The sequence below is a fragment of the Octodon degus genome, unplaced genomic scaffold (assembly GCF_000260255.1).
Source record: "Octodon degus isolate 3935 unplaced genomic scaffold, OctDeg1.0 scaffold00239, whole genome shotgun sequence".
Classification (NCBI taxonomy): domain Eukaryota; kingdom Metazoa; phylum Chordata; class Mammalia; order Rodentia; family Octodontidae; genus Octodon; species Octodon degus.
Window position 1 is genome coordinate 595,307 of NW_004524815.1, and position 10,617 is coordinate 605,923.

The 10,617-nt window shown below is 40.0% G+C and overlaps 1 protein-coding gene across 1 annotated transcript in view; it reads right to left on the bottom strand.

Moving 5' to 3' along the window:
- Window positions 1-10,617, bottom strand: part of LOC101583092 (olfactory receptor 1030-like) — a 17,778-nt gene that overhangs the window by 1,570 nt on the left and 5,591 nt on the right.

A 10,617-nucleotide genomic window follows, 5' to 3' on the forward strand; every position in this document is an offset into this window, starting at 1 on the left:
TCTGTGGCTTTCTCTCCTAACTGAAGTCTCTCACCCTTGTGATTCTGAGGCTGCAAATGGCAAGAACATGCTACCCCCTGTGATGCCCTCAGGACATCTTTTCTATTCTCCTGTTCTTCATGGGCAATGGAGATCTCAGCTGTATCTTTGCAGTCCATAGCCCTCCTGGACCTTCCTTTCTGACCACACTCACATTTTACATCATTCTGCTGGGCTCTTTGCTCTTCGTTCTCAACATAAATCTGACTAAGAGCCCCCAATAATAACCATGCCACTGCCCCAATATTTGGCTGCTTTGAGATTTCCTTCGAAAGATTAGTCAGTCTGCCATGCTTAATCTCAGTCTCAGACAAAGTCTCCAAACACGGGCAAAATTCAGACAAACTTTTTGCCAAGTGAAAACACAAATGATCTGGAGTCGAACATCCAACACAGTCCCTCTTCCCAGCAGAACCTCCCCAGCATGTTCTTTACAGGCAGGCTTTCTGTTAGTCTTCTGGTCTGAGCTCTGACCAGAATCTCTCCTACAAAACAGCCAAAGCTCTTCCAGTGCTTCTCTTGTAGGTGACATCTCCAAGCCTTTCCTATCTCTTCCCATAAGCCATTTCCGAAAGCTTATAATCCATATGATCAGGCATAGCCACAGATACAACCCCACTCCCGGTACCAAATTCTGTTTAAATTACTCTTCTCTCATTGCTGGGACAAATACCCAACACTCAGGCTTAGGTAAGGAAAGGTTTATTTAGCTCACAGTTACTGGAGATTTCAAGACACTGGAGGAGAGGCTGGGACACTGCCATGTCCAGGATGACCCTCTCCTTATCTCTCAGAAAGCATAGGCTAGCCAGTTTAATGGTTCAGGCCTCTCTGGCCCAACACTTTGGGCCCCACCCTGATCCTCTGGCCCCACTCCTCAAGCCACCCATTGCTCCCCCAGCCACATCTGCCCTATAACTTACATGAGGCTTTGGGAGGACAATTACACACAAACCATAACATGTAGGACAACAAAAATAACTCGTAAGTATTTCCACTTGTCACAGGCATACTTATGCATGCAGTGCTCATGTAGTATATAAGAATGCAAATATATTAGGAAGTGTAATTCTTCATGATGTACTAGTGTTTAAAGGAAATATAATGTAATAGGTAATCCAGGTGGGTGATGAGGGAAATAAGAATAAAAGATTGAAAGAAGATTCTTTGGACTCTAGTGAAATTCTCCATCTCAGTTGTTTCAAGTATTTTAGAAAAATGCTGTGCATACTTTAGTGCAATAATACTCATGTGAAGCAGACAGTTGGTACAGTGACTAAGGTACAATAGATTGCATCTCCCAGTATTTGGCAAAGGAAAACTGGTCACAGAGACCCTCACAGAAAAGCGACTTCCTCTTTTGATGACCTAGAACACTTACGATAATGGGACACTGACTCTTGTTCTGACTTTCCTGTAATACATACAGTATTAATGCTAGAAAGTGATCAGTCTCAATTCACTTCATAAACTGAGTGTTTGAGAATTCTTGTGAGCTGCATTATATCATTGGACACATGAGTGCTTTAGAATTAAACTATAATAGCAAAATGTGGAATAAATTGGTGAAATCCTAAATATATTCAAAATTTTCATTTCTTAAGCCTATAAGGCAAAAATGACTTACATCACTGTACTTGCCAAATGGCCAAATATTCCATTGGGGCAGGCATATATTTTAATGTCTTTCCTTACTGAAATGTTAACCAAGATCCAAAATGCTTTACATCTCCTGTCATTTTTAAAAAATCTCTTATTTAGTTGGTACAGGGACTCACTATGCAGCTCAGACTCGTAGTGCTCTTCTGTCTCAGTCTCCCCGGCTCTGGGATTACAATTGTGAGCCACCATGCCATGATTTGGTGGCTGGCTTGGCATGGAACCAGCGTAGCATGTGGCACTGAGGATCGAACCCAGATACTTGTGCTTGTCAGGCAGGCTCTTAGACCACCGAGCTATGTCCCTGGCCTCTCTTCATTTTTAACTGTGTAAAAATGCAGTAAAGCAAGGAATGGACATTCCAGATAACTTAATTGAGTACCTTAAGTGACTCTGGACACATCCTAGTGCTCTTGAAATTCACCTGACGGAGAAATTCTCTCATGTAAAAGCTATTACTTTTGTGAATTCACGGGGAGTATACGTTGGTAATTATCAAAATATACTGTAACAATTACTGGGAGTTTGCAAACCATTTTTCTAAGTAAAAATCCTGCTGCTTCTGGTTTAAAGTTGCATAACCTGGGTCAATTCTAAAATTCTCTGTGTCTTAGTTTTCTCATTCATGGAATTTGCTTCATGCTTTCATGAGATGATGTTAATTCAAAAGCATCTTTTCAAATTTGTATGGCAGTTAGCCAGCACTTGAAAATATGCAGATGCCAGTATTTTGGTGAAAGATGCAGGTCTAGTTTGAAATAACATTATATGAAAGCACACACTCCTCAGAGACAAGGATTGTACCTGATTGTACCATAGACCAAGTCGCACCTGGAAGAGCACTTTCCCATTGGAAGAAGTCAATTATTGATGGTGCTAATGTTTGCTTTGGTCTCTCTCCATTTCCTTCATGTAAACTCTACTCCAATGTACATTTATTCATAGTAAAGTGCAGCGAAAATAGTAGTATTTTAATAGGGACATTTACTAGTCCATCAGATTAAGACTGAGCCAAATCAACCTTCATTGATTAAAATATTTCCTTCAGAGCTCCATCATTTAAAAGAAATAAAAGTTTTCCTACCTGAGAAGAGGATGTGTGTTCACAAGGACAGCCTCCACATGACAAACATGTAGCATTTATAAGGGTTTTGTCTCACAGAGACTAAATCCCTGTGGTTCAATTATTTTGTGCAGAAAGTTATTTACATGAGGAGCCATAGCAGTCATCCTATTCTGAAAATACTGAGCTCATTGAGAAAATGAGTTTTACTCTCTTTCTCTCCACTGTCATTAAGGAATCAGAATCCCACCAAATGATGAAATAGTAGGACTCATTATTTCAATTTGTGATGAGGGTCTCAGTGTATTGCTTTTAGGCAAATACAGAGGGTTTTTTTTCAATTTTTAGTATGCAAACTAGGATAGTATATACGATGGGGAGGATGTATTAGAATCTGAAAAACATTGGAAATCAAATATTTAATTGAATAGGATCTGCAGTTAATTTGAACACTGTAACTTTATTCTTTTAATATGAATACAGAGCTGAAAGAACATGCTCAAGTTTTAATATAGGGAAATTCTCCCTTTGCCTCTATATACTCCAACTAGATACAGATGTACTACTATTTTTGTCTGTCTGGCTCTCTCTCTCTCTCTCTCTCTTTCTCTCTCTCTCCTCCTCCTCCTCCTTTCTTTTTTTCTTTTGTCCACTAGGAGTTATAAACATCAAGATAGCCTCTTTGATATTTATTTGATGTGCACTTCAGCCAAAGAAAGAAACCAGCAAAAGATCTGAATTGGGAATGAGAGACACAGGGCTCTGCTTCATTCTCATTCTATTTCTGTTTCAATGTGGACATGCTAGAGTGATTGCTTTCCTATCTGACCAGGAGCTCCCAGCAGTCCTCTAAACAATCAGTGCCTAAAATATGTTGTGTATTTAAAAATGTTGAGGGCAAACAAGACCCTGTGGAAAGATAAAAGGATTTTTCAGGGGCACACAGGTTCATGAGAGGCAGGCAGTGTGGGAAGAGAGGTTAACAGACAGGATGGGCAGCCAGGGAAGGACCTAGACAAAGGGGTCGAGGGGTGACAGAGAAAAAACTGAATATCATGGCCAGAGATAGGGGAAAGAAACTCACAGATAACTGGGATGAGGCTGTATCCTCCAAGCCAGAAGAATGAATTTTAGAAACAGCAGAACTTAAAGGCAGTATATATTTCTTGGGAGAAACAAAGCTTTTGAGAGAGAAGACAAAAGGGGACCCAAGTGCCTTGCCAAGTACCCTGGCTTTTCTAGGGATTTTTATAAACCAAATCCACAACATAAGACATGTCTAAGGTATAAAACAGGAAAACTTGCAAGGTGATCATGAGATGGGATGAAGCTGTGGTCAACCAAGAAGATTACAAGCAGAACTGATCAAGCAAAATTGATTAAATTGAGATCCAACCTCATGCCACACTACACCCAACCCAAAGGGCGCTGACCTGATGATGGAGTCTGGGCGTGGTGGCACACGCCTGTAATCCCAGCACTAGGGAGACATAAATCAGCAGGATCACTATGAGTCCAAGCTGTGTAGTGAGACCCTGCACCCACACACGCACAAAAAAAATTCAAGGTCAAATGGGGAAGCAAGTAGCAACAGGCCATGAACACAGAACAAGGGCTCTTCCTACAGGGGGTTGAGTTACTGACTCTTCCTGGCTCTTTCAACGTGATCGATACCTATTTGGAATATCCATCGCTGATGTGTGTCTCTAGGGAGGTATGTGGCTCCATTTGTTGAATCATTCCTCTTGAAGTCTGGCCCACAACAGGAGTGTCTGTCTCTCCCACAGTCATAAGGTTACTTGTCTTCCACACTGGCTTCTTTGAGAACCCAGCCTTGTCTGACTTCCTATAATATTTCTATCAAACTCAGCTACTTAGTAGCTTGGTGGGATTTTTCTTGCCAAATAAGGAGACACTCATATCTCTGTAAAGAATGTCTCTGTATGTGCAAAGTTACAATTAGCAGTCCTTGTGAAGTATACCTGTTAAGTACCCTGAGCCCCTACAGGCTCACTTCTAGGTGATGCTTTCCTGCTTAAAACCTGATGGTGGTCTCACCGAAGCTGCAATGGAATTTTACATACAAACACCCTGCGACAAAAGAGTCCTGTGACAACCTGGTCAGGTCTCCTACTCACCGCAGTTTCATTTAGCAGAGGGCTTTTTCTTTCACACTACAATAAATGATGCTTACTTTTTTTTCCCCCATAATTTTATTGATAAACAAATAGCAATGAGACAGTTTCAAATCAAATTGATAGGACAGTTTCAATAATTAACACATTGCATACATTCTTCCTAGAGGTTAATTGCTGTACAAGATGCAGACATGATATCCTATTTACAATCACCATTAGAACAAATCCCTCTATTCGTTAAGCAGATGTAACTATATATCTATCCTAATCACTTTGAATACACAGATACAAAATGGACATTCATCTGTATGCCCTTTTTTTTGTTAAGTTTCGTTATTTGAATATTATAGGTGTGTAAACTCAGCAAAATATTCTAAAAGAGTCCAGTAGCCCATAATAGTATTGGGTCTTCCACTTGACTGGCAATGTCAGAAGTTGTTGACCTGAGTCCCCTACAGTTCAACATAACAGCATGGCTTTACTTATTATATTTCATTTTTATACTTTTCTGCAAACTGAAATCTTTTACTCTTAGATCTGGTACAAGACAAGGATGTCCTCTATCACCACTCCTATTCAATATAGTTCTGGAATCATTAGCTACAGCCATTAGACAAGAGAAAGAAATAAAAGGAATAAGAATAGGCAAAGAAGAAGTTAAATTACCTTTATTTGCAGATGACATGATACTTTACTTGGAAGACCCAAAAAACTCCACCAAGAAGCTACTAGAATTAATACAGAAATTCAGTAGCATAGCAGGTTATAAAGTCAATACTCAAAAGTCAATAGCATTCCTCTACACAGACAACAAACACAATGAGAGGGAAATTATAGAAACAATACCTTTTACAATAGCACCGAGGAAGATGCTTACTCTTTTCAGTCTACAACAAATACTTTTTCTGGATCCTCTTTTGACTTTCCATCTTATAATTTTTCTGTGTTGAGGGAAGAACCCACACCCATGTTCCCCTTGCTCCATTAGACTTTAGGGGGGAAATTTTTTACTGACATTAGCCTAAAAGATTCAAAGTCCTCGAATGCTCTCAGTAATTTTGTTTGTATTTTCAATGCTGATTTCATTATGCTCCCCTTAGCTAAGCTATCTGAGTAGAATTTGGTTTTACGCTTTCTCAGACTGAGACCAGAGAAGTACACAACTGTGACTCATCAAATGCAGTGGTACCTCAGTTCAGGAACTTGACTCATGCCAGGATTCTCGGGAAGATGGCCACCGTTCCATTCACCATCCCATGTGACGTTAACACAGCAAATTTTTGCCAAAGTTTTGGTTTGCCAACCAAATCATTGGCACACAGAAGCATTTGTGAACTGAGGTTTTACTGTATTTCAGTGGAGGTTGTAAAAGTTGTAATATTGATTTCATGGTCCTTGTTAAAGTTTGGGGCTGGCTCTGGGTCTTGAAATTGCTGCTCATTTCTACAAGTAGATGGCTGTCATTCTGATGATTCACTGATTCCCTCAGCAACAAGATGAGAGAATGGATAAGCACACCATCAAAAATCAGTATATTTGAGCACTTTGGTAATTATACCCTGTGGCACCCCCTCTGTGGCCCCCCACTGGGTGACAGTGCAGAAGAAAGCTGATTCAATAGTTCCTTCAAGGTTCAATAATGGGAGAGCCAGAAACCTCCCAAACTTTCACAAACTATTAAGATGATTGTGATGATTGCTGTTACGTTCAGGAAAACACTTAGCAAATTACTAACATGTCACTCTTGCTGTGGATATGTCACGGAAATATAGCACATTTATCTCTTGAGAAGCTTCCAGAAGTGGTCTAGTGGAGTCAAATGCAATATGTATTTTCAGATCTTGAGGAAACGCCAGTTTAATTCCCGAAGTCATTATACTAGTTTATATTTCTTTAACAGTGTAGAAGAGTTTTCTTCACAACCTGACCAGAATGTATAGTTTTTGGAGTTTTTGGTGTTGGTAAATATGCACTTCTCCAATCATCAAAAACGCTGAGCATTTTTTGGTTTACTTAACAATCATTCATACTGCTTTGGAGGAGTGTCTATTCATTTCAATTGTTTGTGTCCATTTGTTTGAGTTCTTTGTATATGATAGATATTAGTCCTCTGTTTGGAGATTAGCTGGCAAAGGAAGTGGGCAGAGTGATGCCAAATAGAACATATGAGGATAAGGGCTGGCCACATAGCTCAGCGAGCTGAGATGGCAACTGGGACTGGGCTTGGTGGCAGTCATCTCTAATGCCAGCATTTGGGAGACTGGAAACCGAAGGGTCACGATGAGTCAGATTTGTGTAATGAGATGCTGTAGGCCCTGTACTTAATACAATCTCTTCCAGATCTGACAGAATTAGATATTTTTATATACTTATTCCACTGCAGTGGAGCTAATCTAATTATTAATTCAAAAGACTTTATCAATGTGATTTATTGTACATTATATAATATATATCTTAAAATATTTAAATAAGTAGATAGATGTGGTCAGTGGGTGAATATTTTAAATCAAATTTATTAAGACTGAAATCTTTCATCAAATTTTCCAAAAACCAGAAGATTTTATCTTAAAGGGTCAGCAAATGAGACGTATCACTTTAACAATACTATAAGATGTTTCATTCCGCTGAAATATTTAAAGTACAAGATATTATTTTCAAAATATTATTATTTACATGAAGTGTCAGGTAAAACAGAAAAATTAAGAGAACAGCTATCTCTGTGCCATAAAAAATATGGCAGATGTGGACATTTCAAATTTTGTGTGGTGATTAAAATACATAATTCGATAATTGCATTAAGCTTTACCTCTTTGTCTACCTTCTTAAAGTATAGCGTGGCATTTGGAGACAGAAAAAGCAAGACTGTTCCTCCTGCGTTAGTCAGGCTACACATTGATATGCTTTCTTGGACTGAACTTGAAATTTGTTTGACCTGCACAGGTAAGCTAAAAGTACCAACTCTAGCACCCTCCTCCCCTTCCACACGCAGTGTCCAGCAGCGCTCCAAAGCTCCCACTGCAGTGTCAGTGTGGATGATTTCACCTGAGCGTGCACAGAGAGAGGCAGGATTCCTGGCAGGTGTACATTTAGGTTTCCCATAAAGAAAATGAAAAGGCCGGGGAGATAGCTCAGTGGAATAAGTACTTGTCTGGCAAGTGCAAGGTCCTGAGTTCACTCCCTTGTACCACAAAAAAGAAAAAAAAATGCAAGCCTTATCTACTCCTGCTTACCATGCATGATGGTCTCATGCACATGTGCACCAGGCTGTTTACAGAAAAGTTATGTAGACATTTTGGACTCCGAAGAGAATCCAAGGGCCAGCGAGATAGCTCAGTGGACTAATAACCTGCTTAAGCAAACCCAGGGTCCGGGGTTCCATCTCCAGCACCATGTGCCACACCAGCCCCTTCCCTGGGCACACTGAGCAGGCCACCAAGTCTGGACATGGTGGCTCACACCTTAATCCCAGTGCTGGGGAGGCTGAAAACACAAGGCTCACTATGAGTCTCAGCTGCACAGTGAGACCTTGTCTGCACACCTGCACACACACACACACACACACACACACACACACACACACAAAACCTGGAAGAAAACCCAGCTCCTAAAACATCAAGTTAAGGTTATGCCCTTGAGGAAAATAATATTTTAATTATGTTTTTAGAATTATTTGTACAATCCTCAGGAGAAAAAATAAAATTCGCAAGGGACTACATAATACATTATAAATCTCCCCACTTTATACATAACATGGTGAAACAGTGTTTACAGGTAATTTATTCTCTGCATTTGACTAATAAAAATACATCTTACACAGTATGTGCACATTTATATGTTCCCCATTGGGAAAATAGTCTCATTTTTGTATTTACATGACTATATTTCTTTAATTTGACGAAGAATCTATTATTGCATGTAAATTTTTCTGATGTATACAAACAATGAATGACCAATTATGCAATGTCCAGTAGGATTTATGTCATGGTTTGGGGTTTTTACAAAGGAAACAATACAGTACAGGACATATTTTATAATAGTATTTTATAATGAATCACATACAACAAGTGCAGGAAATTTATCCACACACTAAATACTAAAGAATCCAGCTGCGGGCCTAGATCCTAGTATTCTGCCTGAGTCCAACTTGAAACTAAGAGCATATAACAATGTCTCCCATAAGTCCAACTTGAGGCCTAGAATCTACAACAAAGTCTCATGCAGGTCCACTTCATGGATCTGTGCTAGAAAGGCCCAAAGGTCAATGGTGGAAGCAAGGAAGGATCTATACTAGCAGGCTGAGGGATCTGAACTGAAGCTAGGAGGTAACACTCAAGGTAAGCACCAGCGCTCCCCCAAAGGTACCACAGCCATCCTCAGCAACAGTGAGGTCCCGAGCTCCTCCAGCAATGAGGAAAGCTGAGTTCCCATCAAGAAAGTCAATGAGACAAGCTTCTCCATGAGGCTGAGCAGTGCAACATCTTCCACTCCAGAGCCAAGAAGCGATGCTCAAGATGAGGCCCAAAGCTTCTCCAAAGTTCATCAGGAAAGCCAGCATGACCAGGTCCTCCAGCAGAACAGCCCCAGAGAACTAGCAGCTTCCAACAGCTTCTCTGAACAGCATCCCTAACAGCGTTTTGGCAACTTCTCCTGCTCTGCCTTTATGCTGCTGGCAACAGCCGTCAGGTGGGCCTCCCACGCTCAGCACCACACTAGTTTAATTCAGCTGGGTGTAATAAGTTGACCACCTGTTAGAAATGCACTACAGTTTGAGACTTCAGAAATGATTTTTCCTGTTTATATTATACTTTCAAAGAATGCAGGGAGAGTAGATCAGGTTGGTGTACAAACCAGATGTCAAACATCTGTGCTTTTTAAGGAAAGAGTCCATTGGTAGGCTAAAGGCACAAAATCATGAAAAGCGAAGCATCCTGAAGCCCACATGTTTACATGCAAACATCATGTAAATCCCCCGCTATAAAAGACCTTTGGCCATGTGAAGAACACCAGCTTTATTTGACTTTACAGTATCTGACTTCTTCTAAAGCTGGGTGCATAGCTTTCTTTATGTGTTTTATCCATTCCCTCTGCCTCGCAATGAGCACTCAGAGAGCGGGTAGAATTTCTTCAGTGCTGGAACTGCATGGCCCAAGACAGAAATGTTCAGTCTTTGTGATGCACTGGAATGCAGACGTGGTTGTATTTCCAAAACAGGGAGAAGAAATTTTGATTCTATAGTTTTGGTTCATTTATTGCGACATAAATTTAGGAACATCATTGTTCTCTGAAAGAAGCTAAACAAATAACATTGGGCTTTACATGGAATATATTACTGGATACTCAACTTTCGTTCTGGGCCCCAAATACTATCACATAACAACAGAAAGCATCGTTCAAAGCAAAAGTATATTTTATTTATCTGCAAAAAGGATGTTAATGACTTGATAATAAGAATTTCTTATTGTCTTATTAATGTTTTTCTTTCCCATATGGGTCAGGGAAAATACTAAATGCACAGATTTCTAAAAGACAGATATGAAAAATGAAGACAAAGAAAATAATTTTACTTTTACAGGTAACCCTACAAGAATTGGTGAAGAGAAATAATGAAGATCCTATCTATGCCTGTGCTGGAGATAAGGACGAAGCAGGCTGCTTCACTCAGTGCCTCCTCTTCATCGCGCTGGTCATCGCCGAGCTCTACATGCTGGCGTGCATGGC